The sequence below is a fragment of the Rhodamnia argentea genome, chromosome 8 (genome assembly GCF_020921035.1).
Source record: "Rhodamnia argentea isolate NSW1041297 chromosome 8, ASM2092103v1, whole genome shotgun sequence".
In the NCBI taxonomy this organism is placed as follows: Eukaryota; Viridiplantae; Streptophyta; class Magnoliopsida; order Myrtales; family Myrtaceae; genus Rhodamnia; species Rhodamnia argentea.
In genome coordinates this window covers 9,529,678-9,546,345 of record NC_063157.1, presented here as the reverse complement: position 1 = coordinate 9,546,345, position 16,668 = coordinate 9,529,678, and the positions used below count along the sequence as shown (strand labels likewise).

Sequence of the window (16,668 nt, the reverse complement as noted above, 5' to 3'; positions counted from 1 at the left end):
AACTTGCCAACCGAGTCCGAGAGGTTGCCCGCCAGCTTCTTGCTCAAGAGGACCAACTTCACCACTCTGCCCGAACTGGAGGAACCTTCGCTCAGGCCAAGAGAAAACCAAGTGCTGCACACAACTCCCGGCCAGTGGCACCAATTGGCGGACACATTGAGTCCCCAACCGTCAACAGGGGACTCAAAGTTGCTCATCAAGTCTAGCAATGTTTTGGAATAGCTCGAATTGCGTACAAGGTCCACTCGAGAGTGCAGGACCTGCGCTTGGAGGCAAAGCCAAGAGATAGCGACGACAACCCGTAGCGAAACTCGAACACCCATATGAAGAAACAGAGCACCCAAAAAGAAAACGATTGATCGCAGACACGGTATGCGAAAGTAACAGAGGAAAAGGGCCCTGGAAGGATCAAGATTTGCAAATTGTGAGAGGGTGCGAGGATGGGGAGGGAGAGAGATGAGGGGGAGGAGGCAAGGAAATCAAAGTGGTGGCGCTTCATCCGCTTCCTATGTTCTCTTGCTAGCTTCACTGTGAAACAAAGAGAAGTAACAAAGAAAAGAAGGGTAGTGGTGAGAGGAACTGAGCTAGAAATTGTGCGCTTTGACTTAATCGCGCTTCCTCCGCCGCCTTGGGGGGAGGAGGCAAGTGAAGAGGAGGCAAGGAAAGTGGCAGTGCTTCCTTTCTTGCTTCCCTGTGAACCAAGGAAAGAAGAACAAAGAAAAGATGGGTTGACATAAGTAATTTGAAACATGTGAAGCTTGTGGTCTCAACTTTGATATCTTCAACCGACGGCAAGTGCATGCTCCGATATATGGATTCGCTTTTCTGCTGCTCGAGACATGTTGGCCGCGCATCTCAACTGCAGCATCAAAGGCCGTATTTCGCACCGAAGGTTGTGTGGTCGACATGTTTCACAGCTTCTTGACCTCAACTCCGTCGCTGGTCTCAGATTGCCCTTCGGGATCTGAGACCTCGAAGAGAAAGTACAGGCCAATGTTAAATAAAAAAAACCCGACTTTAACATTTGTTCACATTATATCCGAATTTTTTTTATCTCATAAAAACTTCCAACTTTTATTTTTGTCCCAATTTATTGCGCATCGAAATCCTTCGACAGGGCTTTTTTGGTTATGGGTTCTAGGCCCAAAATGACTATAGCCCAAAAAGGGTTACTAACGCGAGAATCTTTTATCGAACTTAATCCGTTCGTTTTCCGAAAAGGAGTTCTGGGTCGATTTTGGACAGAGAGTGTCAAATGCAGTAGATTGACGCAAAAGGCGCGTTACAAATAGATTTTCAACAACTTCGACGGCCCAATAGAAGTATGTAACAAATTTCGACACGATCCTGGAATTAAATCGACAGGATCGGGAGATGATGTAGGACACAATGCTGGAATTTAATCAACAGCACTGGACGGGGGATTGTAGGACACAATACCGGAATTGAATCGACGGTACTGGATAAGATGGGTGAACGGTGCAACACCAGAATTTAATCGACGGTACTGAACCTAGTGAGTAGACGTCGGAATCTAATCGACGACACCGAACTCTGGATATGATACTCGTCGGAATTAAATCGACGACGGGGATCTAAAAAACTATAGCTAGGCTAGGCTAAAGGCTAAGAGCTAGTTGAAAATGCAAGTGTTCTGGGTTTGTTGTGTCTGTGTCTTGTATCTTGCTACTGCGAGGTATTTATAGGCGAGCTCTTTGGTAACCGCTGAACGATTTTCTTCCTTTGGCCCCACGCTTTGCCCCTTTCCATAAGCCACGTGGATGACAGTTTCCCAGTCTTCGCGCCTTTTCTTTTTACCTCGTGGGGATTATCGCCAACCGCTTCGATCGTGGCTCTCTTCCGTGCGCTTTTCTTGCTTTGGAAGGAAGTAGTGCCAGAATTTACCCCGACATGTGGCACCTTTTTGATTGGCACGTACCTTGCTTCAGTGTTCCTTCCCGTAGCTGATTATTGCTCCCTCACGTGCTTGTCACGAGCTTTCTCGGATTGTTTTAGGTGTCAACACAATTATACCGACATAATACCCAAAAAAAAAAAAAAATACTTTTACTTTTATTTCAATTCTACCGGCCTAATAACCAAAATCCCCAACTTTTGTATATGTCTCAATTATATCCAAAACTTTTTGTTTGTCTCGTAAAAAATCCGCAACTTTTACTTTTGTCCCAATTCTACCATCGTTAGCCTTCCCTTCATAATCACCGTTAGTTAATTCTACGTGGCATTTTCACGTCATTAATGAATTATATCTCAGTAAAGTTGAAAAAACCCCCCAACTTCTCTTTCGATGTGTGCTTCCCATTCACATTGTCAGGAGATACAAAGCCACTCAAGGCGGTGTGTTTCGAATTCTCCCCGGCACTCAACAGCCAAAAGAATGGCTAAATGTAGAGATCTAAATATTTGGACGAACGATCTCAAATCTCGTCGTCCATGAAACCTGTTATTTCCTAATTTCGAAGATCCATTGATAAGTTAGGCGAGAAAATTCGAGCCACTTTTGATTAACTACCGGTAACTATGAATGGAAGGCTGACAGTGATAAAATTGAGACAAAAGTAAAAGTTTAGAATTTTTTATGAGATAAAAAAAATTAAATATAATTGGAACAGATGCTGAAGTTGGAGTTTTTTTTTTTTTTTTTTTTATTAGGCCAATATTTCTCACTGCACTTATGTTGTTCATAGCTCCGAGATCGTCTCCATTTGGCGAGAGATTGATGGTATCGGGAAGCCTCTAATTTTATTTGCAGTAATCATAGTTGCACAGCTTTCCCACTTGTGCTGGGTTGGGAGCAATGAACTTGTTTTGTTCTTTATTCCTTTCTATAAGGATGAATGAGTAGTCTCGGAAGGAATTTTCACAAGAAGCACAAGAAAGAGGTTTGATTGGAGTTTAAACCAAAAGGCTGGCGTTTCTCCTTCCATATATGAATGGATCAGTGGCTCATCCAACAAAATAAAGAAATGCCAGGGGACCAAAACCTAGGAAGCACGACACTCTTTGAGTGCTTCCGTGTCGTGTCGGATGTGTGTCGTACACCCCGACACTCGATTGACACCCGATCAACAGGTGTCGGATATCTAATGTGTGGTCAGCACTCTGAATAGGCCGGTGATACGCGAGTCCAGCATCCCGACATGCCATTTCAACACGTACGAGGTCAATTTTAAGCATTTTCAATATTAGGGGTCAAAATATAAATCTATCAAAAATATGTATACTTAAGTCATATAATTTATCATGTATATTTAAAAATATATATCTAATATACAACGTATCGGAATTCTCTAATTTTTTTAGAAATGACCCGACTCAATCTACTTCGTGTTCTAGTTGGGAACCCAAGAAATACATAACTATCATGTTCAGGTTTCATGGTGACCAGAGACGGTTCAAGCCGACCCGATGACATGCCTAGTAGTGAGAAAGGTGGGTTAGAGCGGGAGATAGTGCGCTTTCACTTGAATGGACTTTGTAGTACTAATAATTTGTGTGTAATCACGAGCTCATTTTGCTCAAATTAAGCTATTTTTTTGGTGATTTTTGCTTGGATTCAGCGCAGAGTCACAACAAAAGGAAGTGTAGCGATTAAGAGAAACTCGAGATACGAGATTTTATCTTGGTTCACCCTTAAACTAAGGCTACATCCAGAAGAAGATTCCACTATAATTAGCATATCACACATCTCGTTACATTACTCAATTACAAGTGAAAAAGAGTACATATCACGGTAGCTTTTCATGAGCTTAAACCCAAACTACTAATGAAAAATTATGGGCTTAAATCGTAAAAGTCATCTGGTGTCCGGGAGTGCTACCCTCTTGAGACCCCAGCCGGCTCAGCGTGGAGTGCGATCCACGTGTTTTTCTATTATTGGGAAGTATGAACCACACGTCAACAATTTATTATATCTGTTCTTTTTAAATACGGAGAATTGGAACCTTTTGATTTGATTAATCCCTACATAACTAACAAGGGCGTGGCCCTAAGTTCACTTTGAGGAGGAGATATTCTGATCCCTCCATGGGATCTTACGGGATTTATCGGACACTCGACCGAGATATAGACATTACTAGAGTGATGGCATATCGTCTTCACATACTCTTCGCATTTACTAGCATCACCCATTCGATCGTCGTACCTGTGCCACAGTTATCAAGTACCAAACTTAGTAAAACTAGCTCGCACGCGCAAATATGTGACAACCGAGGAGGAGAGCTATGAACGGGGCGGTGGCAGCGATCGTCGCCATCACCCGCCATCGTTGTTCACTCGAAACCGGAATCAAAAGTGAGTTACTGTTCCTCGATTCACAATCGTACATTCCCTATTAAAGTCACACTTTTGGTAAAGCAAAAGAGGAAGAACACCAAAATCAAAAGTGAAGACCGTGACGCAAGAGGTTCCGCTTTTTGCGTGTGGAAAAGCTTCGCGATGAGAACTGAGAAGCTCAAATCAAGACTATTCATGGCAAAGGCGGTGCCGAGGTGACAAATTAAGCTCGGATCTTATGGCTGGAGATGGAAGAAATGCTCTGCGTTTTCAGCAGATTGTCGACACAGAGGTCGGAACGGGTCAGGTAAGGTCTTTCTCTTAAAACAAATTCTGTCGTGGCGGCGGGTAATGCATTTCGACACGCAGTCCCCATAAAGTGGCTATTTTTCTGGGGAAGAGTTTAGGTTTCCACATCTCCAACCGGAGTCCTCGGTGTTCGATCGGAGGACGATACTTGGTCTGCGTTCCGCTGATTGTTTGGAGCTCGCCTTCTGACAAACCCGCTTTTTACCGAGGATGTTCCTTATTTGTTCCCGGTCCATACTAGCTCGTCTTACCCGGAGCGCGTACTAAGGAGGGTAGACAATAATATTTCATGCAGTTTCTGCGGAAGCTCTTGAAGGTAGTGAATAGTCTGAACGCCATCTTCTTCCTCTTCTTCTCGGTCGATATCTAGTAGGTGGAATTGACACTCTTAGTCCTTAAATTTTGGATCAATATGCAATTTCGTCCTTAAACTTTTAATGTGATCAATAGGGTCTTTGGGCTATTCCTAAATGTTCAATATAATCCTTCAAACTTTTAATTTTCCAAGTCCCTCAACTATCAACAATAAAGTCAAATCAATCCTTTCGTATTAATTACAAGTTTTCGCAATTACAGTGTTGCCTAAATTTTTCTAATGTCTTTTCATTTCATTCCTTTTCCTAAATCCACAAAAGATCTTATAGATTTTTATTACCTTTTAGTCTTTATAAATATGTCGATAGTTCCATTAAAGCAAATCTTAACTTATGATTTCTATTATAGTAAAACTAGAAATCATATAGAGTGATATCAAGTTTATATTCGAGTTATTTTATGTCTAAGTTCTGTCATAAGTACATTTAGGAATAATAGTAATTTATCTATAGATATACATACTTATATTAATCTAAATCTTGTTTCCTTTTTTTTTTTAAACACCAAACACAAGACATGGAAAATTTTGTTAATCCAACAATTTGGAAGAAGATTTAGATTATTGAAAATTTTATCAATCTAAAAAAATATGGAACAAGAGTTAGATTAATATAACTATGAGCATCTATAAAGAAATCAATCTAACAAATTAGGAACAAGATTTAGATTATTGGAAATTTAAGCAATCTAAAAAAATAATGAACAACATTTAGATTAATGTAAGTACGTGTATCTACAGGTACATTAATATCGTTCCTCGATGTATTCATGAAAACAATTAGATAAAAAATAGCTCGAATATCAATCCCATACAACTTTAACTTGGCTTATACTTTTACTATTGTAGAACATATAAGTTGAATTTACTTAAATGGAACTAAAGCAATATTTATAAGGACCAAAAAAATGGAAAAATGATATTGAAAAGATAGCATATTTTGCTATTGATCTATTTAATGATATAGGAAAAGGATCGAAATAAAAAGTTATTCTAAAATATGAGCAATGATTAGGCATACTCATTCATATTACGAAGTTTGACTTTGTTGAAAAGTTAAGAGACTGCGTCGAACAAATTGAAAGTTTGAGTACTACATTGAACATTTAGGAATAATTTAAAAACTAACAGTAAACGAACTAAAAGTTTCGGGATGACATTGCACATTGGATTTAAGAACTATTCTGTGTCATTTCCTATGCTAAGAAAGGGTAACTTACATACTTGACTTAACACAAGCACAAAATCTGATTATCACCCGTGAACACGAATCACCGATCCTAGTCATTCCCAATGCAATTCCAACGGCCATTCCGACTGAAAGTACAATGGTCAATCCAAGGTTTCTATCGCTCAGGGCATGATCGGCGGATCCATAATGATTTTGAATACGATCGGTGGATCCAGAACAACTTTGACCCGCTGGGCTGGTGGGATAATGATCACCACAGAGGTTGTTTCCTTCGAAACTCGAATTCAGAAAGGTTGAAAATTGGCCTTCGCGAGGAACGGGCCCGGACAAATTGTTATATGCAACGCTGAACTTGGACATAAAGTTCAGACGCACCAACGAGGAAGGTATGCTTCCCGACAGATTGTTGTAAGATAGATCAAGAGTCTCCAGGCTAGTCATTCCGGATAAACTGTCAGGAATCGAACCTGACAAGAAGTTTTTGCTGAGAACCAAGATATGGACATTTTTTAAATTCCCAAACTCGGGCCAGATAGATCCGTCGAGACAGTTGCCTCCGAGATCCAAGGTTGGTGGAAAGCGTGTAAATTGTCTGTATTGCAGCCCCATCGCATTCATATTCGTCATCCTGACCAGCGGAAAATCAGGAGAAGGCTCCAGGATTGACATATTGCGGTGGATGAGGGCAGGCAATCCGGTAATCTCTTTGGGGATCTCACCCACGAACGAGTTGTTTGATAAGTCCAGATAAAAGAGAGATTGGAAGTCGCCGATCCACGGCGGGATCGGTCCACCCAAACTGTTCCAGGACAAATCCAGCAACTGCAAACGGGTGCATCCACGCACCCACTGGGGCATGGAACCCCTCAGCCGGCCACTCGCCATGATAAGAACCTTAAGCTTTGGAAAACTCAAACTTGCATCGCCGGGCAATTCTTCGTCGAAGTAATTCAGAGTGAGAACCGAAACTGTCAAATTTCCACAGTGCTGAAGGATCCCGAGTGCAGACGAGAGGTTCGTTTGGCCCGAATTCGAGATCGACTGGTACACAAGGCTGGAGAAGTTCTTGAAGCTTTGAGGTATCGGGGTTGTGAACTTGTTTCGTGCAAGGTTCACATTCTGCAGCTGCCAGCAATTGGGCAAATCCTCGGGGACAGGGCCCCTGAAATTGTTGGAACCTAAATCCAGAGACATCAGACTGCACAATGCCGAACAATTGAGAACTATCGTGCCAGTCAGCGAGTTGTTTTTCAAATTGAGAACCGTAAACGACGGCAAATTGGACAAGGAAGAAGGGATGGAGCCTGCGAAGCCATTGGTCTGAGCTATGAAGTACCGCAGCTTCTTCATTTCCTGAAACACGTCCGGGATCGACCCCGAGAATCCATTTGTCGAAATGTCCAGCCGAACCAGTTCCGTGAGGTTACCGATCCCGCGGCCGAGTGGCCCTGAAAAAGAGTTCTCCTGGAGGCTTAATTGGACCAACTGACCCAGAGTGAAGATATCTCCACTAATCCCACCCGTGAGACTGTTCGTGGCTAGAGAAAGGTTCTGCAAGGAGCTACAATTGCCGAGTCCCGGCAGGATAACATCAGAGAAATAATTGACAGCCAGGTTGAGCACCTGAAGGCGGGTTGACTTGGCGCAAATCCACACGGGCAGAGAACCATTGAAAGAGTTCTCAGAGATGTTGAAAACGCGGAGCGAGGGCAAATTGGCGCTCTCAGGGACCGGCCCCGAGAATTCATTGTAGCTGAGATCGAGGACCTGCAAATTAGGGAGGTGGAGGAGAGATCCAGGGAGTGTGTTCGCGAGGAGGTTGTGAGAGAGATTGAGGAATCTCAGCTGGTCCAACTTGCCGACCGAGTCCGAGAGGTTGCCCGCAAGCTTCTTGCTTGCGAGGACCAACTCCACCACTCTGCCCGAGCCGGAGGAACTGTCGCTCAGGCCAAGAAAAGACGATGAGTTGCACACCACGCCCGGCCAGTCGCAGCAATTGGCGGAGGCATCCAGTCCCCAACTGTCGACCGGGGACTCAAAGTTGCTCATCAAGTCTAGCAATGCCTCGGCATCGCTCGAATTGCATACATGGAGGAACTCTTCAGAGTGCAGGACCTGCGTTTGGAGGCAAAGCCAAGAGACGGCGACGACCGCCCACTGCGAATCCCAAACACCCATATGAAAGAACAGAGCACCCAATTATGATTGATCGCAGAAACGGTACGAAGAAAGTAACAGAGGAAAAGGGCCGTCTAGGGATTAAGCGACGGAGAAGCCCACATTGACAAGGATCAAGAGTTGCGAAATGTAGAGCGTGCAAGCATGGAGAGAGAGAGAAGAGGAGGCAAGAAAATCGAAGTCTTGGTGCTTCATCGGCTTCCTATCTTCTCTTGCTTGCTTCACTGTGAAGCAAAGAGAAGAATCAAGAAAAGAAGAGTTGTGGTGAGAGAACTGAGCAAGAAATTTTGCGCTCTGGCTTCATTGCGCTTGTTGGGTCTGGATCCCAACCCAATTGGTCCTCCTCCGCTGCCTTGTGGGAAGGGACGAGTGAAAGAACAAAGAAAAGATGGGCTGACATTTAAGTCTTTGGTCGTAACATGTGAAACCTTGTGGTCTCAACTTTGAAATCTTGAATCGATGGAAAAGTAAATGCGTCCATACATCTATTCTCTTTCTCATTGCTGGAGACGTTTGGCCGTGCCAGCTCAACTGCAGCGTCAAAGGCCATATTCTTTTGGACACGAGAGCTCGTGTGGTTGACATGCATGTTTCACAGCCCCTCCACCTCAGTATGGTGGAGGCTCTTATATGTATGTGTTCCGAGATTTGATTTTGCACCACTTTTAACTTTCCATGGAGGAGGACTTAGAAGAATTTGAATACTTCTAGTCAGCTTGAAGACACGTTTTTAGTATATTATGTCTGCTATATTACGGTGATAGTTTAGCTCTTATTTTCGTTGTGAATTTAACTACGATCATGAAGCTGAATGGATACTGATTTTCAGTTATGTTGCTGGTCTCAGATTGCCCTTCGGAATCGACTATCCGTGAAAGTGCATCTTAGGACCTGTTTGGTAACGTTTTCTATTTTAAAAAAGCGATTCTGATTAGAATCGATTTTTTTTATTCTATGTCCTGGATGAGTTTTAGGGAATCATAACGCATTTGGTAACTGCATAAAATTTCTATTTTCGGAATAGAAACGCGTTTGGTAACTACACAAAATTTCTGTTTTTGGAAATAATTTCTCTTCCCAATTTGTCATTTAAATCAAATAATTACATAATCACATTTGATGACTTTCCATTTTGGATAACATGAGGATAGTCATTGATGCAGCATGGTACTTTGGCAACAAGTCAGACAGAATTTAGCAAAAGTCGGAAGTCAAAATCACCAAAAATAGGATCAGCCACTCGAATGGACCCATTTCTTACTTTTGATATTTTTTGGGATTTTTTGATATTTTTCATAACAATTTTCCCATGAAGGTAAAATTGTCACTTGGGAGAAATCGGAAGACAAAATCGTCAAAAATAGGATTGGCTAGCTGAAATGACACATCTCCTAATTTTTGTGTTTTTCAAAATTTTTATGAATTTTCCTTTTTTTGCATTGTTTAATCATTTTCTATTTTTTATTAATTTATGAAATATTTATTTAAAAAAATTATTTGAACCGGGTTGAGTTGACCCAGCCCACACCTTATAAGCGCCCCACAAAAGTGAGAGAAGACTATCGTTGCCTTTTTTATTCTCAAAAGTGTTCTTTTTTTAGAGAACCAACTTTTTTTTTTGTTCTTATTTTTTGTCCAAAAGTATTCTCAAGAACAGAATCATAATCATTTGCGTTACCAAAAATGTTTATGATTCTTTTTTGCTCTGGAGAAAAAAATTTAGAGGAACAAAAACATTACCAAACAAGCCCTTAGATTCTATTTATACGACTTACAAAAAGAAAAAATGAAGTAGGATTTTCCCCCTTTAAACACAAAAACCAAAGAAAGATTTTCACTACTTTGGATGTCTCCTCCCTCGAACAGAGCCTAAGCAGAAGTACAGCCCACCCCAATGTAATTGGAAAAAATATTGGGTGGTCTTTGCTAGGAATATCACCAATGTGGTGATTATTCGAAAATTTTCAATCTTGTTTTGATGATAATAAAGACAATCAAAGGCTACTAATGTGTGTATTGATTGAGTCATACCAGGTGATAAATGCACAAGCCGTTATATAGTTAATACACTAGATGTTTCCGAGATAAAGATATGTTCTGCCAATGTTTAGAGTTCTATGCTGATCTTTAGGGTTGGTAGTCGATTTCTGAAGTGAACAAGATATTGAGCGGTAAATATGTCTACGAGCTGAAAGCAGCTTCACATAAGGTGAACATCTAAAAGGACTTTGATCGAGGATGAACAAGCCGAGAAGAATGTCGATGTTTGTGATGGTTTGGCTATGTAGCACGGATTCGCTTTCAATAGTGGCTTGGAGGTATAAAGATCGGGCGAATAGTGGATGGACTTTGTGAAGGCGAACAACTTGATAGAGTCGAAATTGTCAATATGTTTGGAAGAACCAGAAGAAAGATTGGGTGCACCAAATTGGAGCAGCAGATCTTTGGCAAAGAGCAGTTGCCTTATATATATTGGGTGGAAGATCGGGTGAACAGAATCAATAGACTAGTAAAGATCTAGACGTCCTAATTATTGGTGAGGGAACGTGCATATGTTAGGTTCCGAAAGGTGCTGATAACTTGATCAACTGACCAAATCTTCGGTCTTGAAGAATATAGACGCTATAGATATTGGGATGATATCAATGTCCTATGTGACTTTAGCAAAGACTAGGTACAAGGATGAAAATCTTGACAAGGAGGAACACAAGTTAAGGATAACGAGGTGTTCATGATGACTTAAGGTACCATAGTCAATCTATTATCAAGGTGACGTCTTTGGATGCTAAGACACTCAAGAGGGTCATTGGATGATTGATCAGAAGTCATCCCTCCTGTTTTTCTATAAACAACATCAATGGACCCAAAGATCAACTGTGATAATGTTTATGTCTATATCGGGTCTTGATATGTTTAAAAAGCAAGCATGTGCTGATGTTTGTTGGAAAAACATTATAGTCGTTGGCTGGTGAAAAATCCGTACAGAAAGATTAAGAAGTCTATATGGGAATATAGCTGTTTGCTCTGTCAGCTTTTCCAAATAGTATCGGAGCAGTGGTTTCAGAACATTGTTAGAAACAATTGTTGCAGCAGTTCAATGGATCTCTAATGGTCAGTTGGACTTCTCAAGCCTCTCCAACGAGAAGAATGAAGTTGTTTATATAATGGAAGACCATTTAGGCCAAAATATTAGAGAACACAATGTAGAATCCAAATATTATTGATAGCTACTTTTCTTCTCGGTGTTTCTTTGTTCTCTTGAAAGATCTTCTCTATTGTGATCTTTTTGTATTGCAATTATTTCAAAGATCAAGTGTACAAGAGTGAGAGCAGTGCGTGAGTCCCGATAGTGTAATCTATTGGAAAGACGATACCTGTTGTTTGTAACTTATCTTGAAGTATTGGATTCCAGCCCAAATTGCGGCTATTAATCTTGAGAGTGGATGTAGGCTTGGGGATAATCACTATATATCTTATGTCCTTACATTTCACTTGATTTTTTACTCAATCTTGCACACATTCAGATATTGTTTTGTGAAACATTTGCTCACCCAATTTTTTTATATCACCTACTGTTTTTCTCTCATTCATTATACACTTAGCACACAATCTTCCCTCGTAATTTCAAACATTTGCTTGACCTAATTTCTACAATGTCTCTGCAAAGATTTGACCAGATATTTGAAGTTTAACTTGTTGTTTCAAGAATGTTTTTCATATTGTTCTGCGCTATCTTTTACTTTCGCATTTAACTAACATCTACACATTAGCTCCATAAGACATTTATAATATCTGCTACTCCTGATTTTCAAATATACTTTGGTGATTTTCGTTAAATCATTGTGTGCTCTTATTCTCTCTCACTTTCAAGAACAATCAGGTCATGACACTCGAAACATTTGTTGACCTGATCTTTCTAGAGTAGTGGTTGTTTTCCGCAATATTATCAAAATTCTTTGAAACAATCTATTCACCGCCATCTACATTGTATTGTTAACCCCAATAGCCTTTACTTGCCAGGTCATCAACGAGACACTCCATACAGAAATCGACAGGTGTCAATTGCGGTCCCACTTATCAGCAAATTTTCAAAACTCCCCATCTCCGTCTCTGTTACTTCTCTGTTACCCCCTCCCTCCTTCATCTCTCTTGACGAGAACCAACTATCTCTGCGCGACATCCCCCCCCCCGCCCCCCCCTTCCCCCTCTTCCTTTTCACCTCACGACCAAGACCAAACCTTTATGCTTTTCATTTTCAATCCCTCTTTACTTCACTTTCCAAGCCGCCTCTGCCGTCGCCTCCAAGCCTTTGTCGTCGCCTCTGAGAGCCCATCAGTAGTTTGAGCACCCTAGAACACAATCAAATCCCGTTCGTGTCCGCGTTCGTTTGCGGCCTTCTCTGAAACTTTGATCTCATGATTTCTCTCGATATTTGATCGGATTTTCTTCTTGCTCGACTCTCTTATTATGTTTCAGTCAAAGATCTGATGAAGAGCTCACTTCGAAGGACTGGCTTCTGCCGGAGTCAATGTGTTTCGTGCAGTTTCTTGCGGAAGCTCTTGAAGGCAGGGAACATTCTTAAACGCCATCTTCTTCGAGAATGGGACTTGCCAAGAGACAGGGGCTTCAAGCACGACAAACGACGCCGACCGGATCGGCAGTGTTTCAGTGCCTCAAATCCAATTCAGCAAAGCGACATAGAGATAATTATATGCGGAGTTGACACATTAGATCTTTGACTGATCATTGGATGAAAAGATAATGAGAATTGCCTATGGGTGTGTTGGTGTTTTTTAAGGGATCTGGGCTGTAAATAACCAATTATTAGGATTAGACCAACATATAGTAAGTGAAATAGGCAATTCTAGTCCTTATACTTTGGCTCAATGTGCAATGTTGTCTCCGGCGTTTTAATTTGATCAATGGGTCTCCCTAAACTTTCAATTTGTTCAATCGAGTCCCTCAGCTTTCGACAACAAAGTCACATCAAGTCTTTCGTACTAATTATTATCTTTTTGCCTATATTTTTTAATATAATTTCGTTTCAATCATTTTCCTATGTCAACAAAGAATATGATACATTTTTATTATCTTTTGATCTTTATAAATGTTTCAATAGTTCTGTTTAAGTAATTTTAATTTATGACCTCTATAATAGTGAAACTAGCAATCATTTAGAGTTGTATCAAGTTGATATTCGAGCTACTTTATGTCCAAATGTTTTCTAAGTACATTTCTGAATAATATTAAGTGATCTATAGAAACAAATACTTATATTAATAAAAAATCTGGTTTGTTATTTTTCAGAAAACACCCAACAAAAAACGATTGAAAATATTGTCAATCCAACAATTAGTAACAAGATGTAGATTATTTTATAATCTAAAGAATTATGGAACAAAAGTTAGATCAATATAAATATGAGCATCTATAGATAAATCAACCTAACAGAAGGAACTAGATTTCGATTATTGAAAATTTAATTGACCTAAATAAATAAGGAACCTTATTTAGATTAATATAAGCACGTGTATCTCCCAGATGCACTTATGAACACTCTTGACTAGCTCGAATATCAACTGGATACAACTCTAAATGATTTCTAATTTTAATTTTATAGAATATATAAGTTGAATTCACTTCAACGGCACTAATGTAATATTAATGAGGACCAAAATGGCAAAAAGATAATGAAAAGATAGCTCTTTTTTTTTTTTTGTTGATCTATTTATTGATATAGCGAAAGGGTTGAAATGAAAAGATATTCTAAAGCATGGTCAATAATGTAATTAGGCATACTTACTAATATTACTAAACGACTCATTTAGATTTGTTGATAAGTTATGAGATTGTTGAACAAATTGAAAGTTTAAGCACTATATTGTACAATTAAGAATAGTTCAAAGACCATATTAAATAAATAAATAAATAAAAAAGAAAAAAAAAGACCATATTAAATGAATTAAAAGTATGAACGAAAAGTACAAGGATGACATTGCTTATTGAATTTATGAACAATTCGTGTCATTTCCTCTTCTAATAAATGAGTAACTTACGTGCTTGACTTTTCCTTTTTTTTGGGGTCTACTTACGTACTTGACTTAACATAAGCACAAAATCTGATTATCACACGCGAACAAGAATCACCGGTCTTAGTTGTTCCCAATGCAATTCCAATAGCCATTCCAAATGCGACTCCAATGGCCATTCCAAGGTTTCTCTCGCTCACGGCATGACCGGCGGATGCAGAATGATTTTGACTATGATCGGCGGATCCAGGATGACTTTGACTCGCCGGGCAGGGGGGAGCATGATCACCACACAGGTTGTTTCCTTCAAAACTCGAATTCGAAAAGGTTGGAAACTGGCCTTGGCGAGGAACCGGCCCAGACAAATTTTTATATGGAACGCTGAACTCGGATAGAAAGTTGAGACGCACCAACGAGGAAGGTATGCTTTCCGGCAGATTGTTGTAAGACAGATCGAGAGTCTCTAGACTAGTCATTCTGGATAAGCTGTCGGTAATCGAACCAGATAAGAAATTATTCCTGAGATCCAAGATATGCACATTCTTCATATCCCTGAACTCCGGCCAGATTGATCCGTTGAGAGAGTTGCATCCGAGATCAACAGCCGGCGGCAAGCTTGTAACTTGATTGTACTGCAGACCCCTCACGGTCACAACCATCTTCATGAAGAGCGGGAATTCTGAAGAAGGTTCCACCATCGACATATTCTTCTGGATGAGGGTGAGCCTAGGCAATCTGGTGATCTCTTTTGGGATCTCGCCCACAAATGAGTTGTTCGATAAGTCCAGATAAAAGAAGATTGGAAGTGGCCAATCCACGGCAGGGTTGTTCCACCCAAACTGTTCCAGGACAAGTCCAGCAACTGTAAACGGGTGCAACCACGCACCCATTGGGGCATTGAACCCCTCAGTCGACCATGCGCGATAATAAGAACCTTAAGCTTCGCAAAACTCAAACTTGCGTCGCCAGGGAATTCCTCATCCAAGTAATTCTGGGTGAGAACCAAAACTGTCGAAGTTTTTGCAGTGCTAAAGGATTCTGAGTGCAAACAAGAGGTTCGTTAGGCTCGAATTCGAGATCGACAGGAAAACAAGTCCGGAGAAGTTCTTGAAGCTTTGAAGTATCGGGGTTGTGAACTTGTTCCGCACAAGGTTCACGTTCTGCAGCTGCTGGCAATTGGGCAAATTTTCAGGTACAGGACTCCTGAATTTGTTGGTAGCCAAATCTAGAAACACCAGACTGGTCAATGCCGAGCAATTAAGACCTATCCTTCCGGTCAGCAAGTTGTTCCTCAAGTTGAGAAACATAAGTGACGGCAAATTGGACAAGGAAGACGGGATAGAGCCCACGAAGCCATTGGTCTGAGCTATGAAGTACTGCAGCTTCTTCATGCTCTGAAACACATCCCGGTTTGACCAAAAGAATCCGTTTGTGGAAATGTCCAGCCGAACCAGTTCTGTCAGATTGCCGATCCCGCTGCTGAGCGGCCCTGAAAACAAGTTCTCCTGAAGGCTTAACTGGACCAACTGGCCCAGAGTGAATATGTCTTCACTGATTCCACCCGAGAGACTATTGGAGGCTAAGGAAAGGTTCTGTAAGGAGCTACAATTGCCGAGTCCCCGGCAGGATAACATTAGAGAAATAAATTGACAGCGAGATTAAGCACCTCAATGGTCGAGTTCGTGCATATCCTTACGGGCAGAGACCCACTGAAGAAATTTTTGTTGATGCTGAAAACGCGGAGCAAGGGCAAGTTGGTGCTCTCCGGGCTGGTCCAGAGAATTCATTGTAGCTGAGATCGAGGACCTCCAAATTAGGGAGGTGGAGGAGAGATTCAGGGAGCGTGCTCACGAGGAGGTTGCGAGAGAGATTGAGGAATTTCAGGTGGTCCAACTTGCCAACCGAGTCCGAGAGGTTGCCCGCCAGCTTCTTGCTCAAGAGGACCAACTTCACCACTCTGCCCGAACTGGAGGCTGTTGGGATACACGTAACATGCATAGGCAAATAAATCATATAAAATACGCAGCGGAAGTAAATAAAAACCTATACACGTATCTCCAGAGGCGTAGTTCGTGCGTTTCAATCGAAAAACACGTGCAACAAAGGGGTTTAACGGATTACCTCTTGAAGCGTGCTTGAAACGAAATAGGTTTAGATGTTCTTCGATCCGAGCCCCACAAGTGTCGGGCCTCTAGTTCAGACACACCACCAATCGCAATGTCGAACGGAAAGATGAGCTCGCGAAAATCACCACCTTAATTGTGCTAGCAATTTCGTGGTGATAACTCTTC

At 41.1% G+C, this 16,668-nt stretch overlaps 1 pseudogene; it reads right to left on the bottom strand.

Moving 5' to 3' along the window:
• Positions 1 to 14,339: 14,339 nt before the first annotated feature.
• LOC115733010 lies at positions 14,340 to 16,375 on the bottom strand (annotated as a pseudogene).
• Between the last annotated feature and the right edge of the window lie 293 nt (positions 16,376 to 16,668).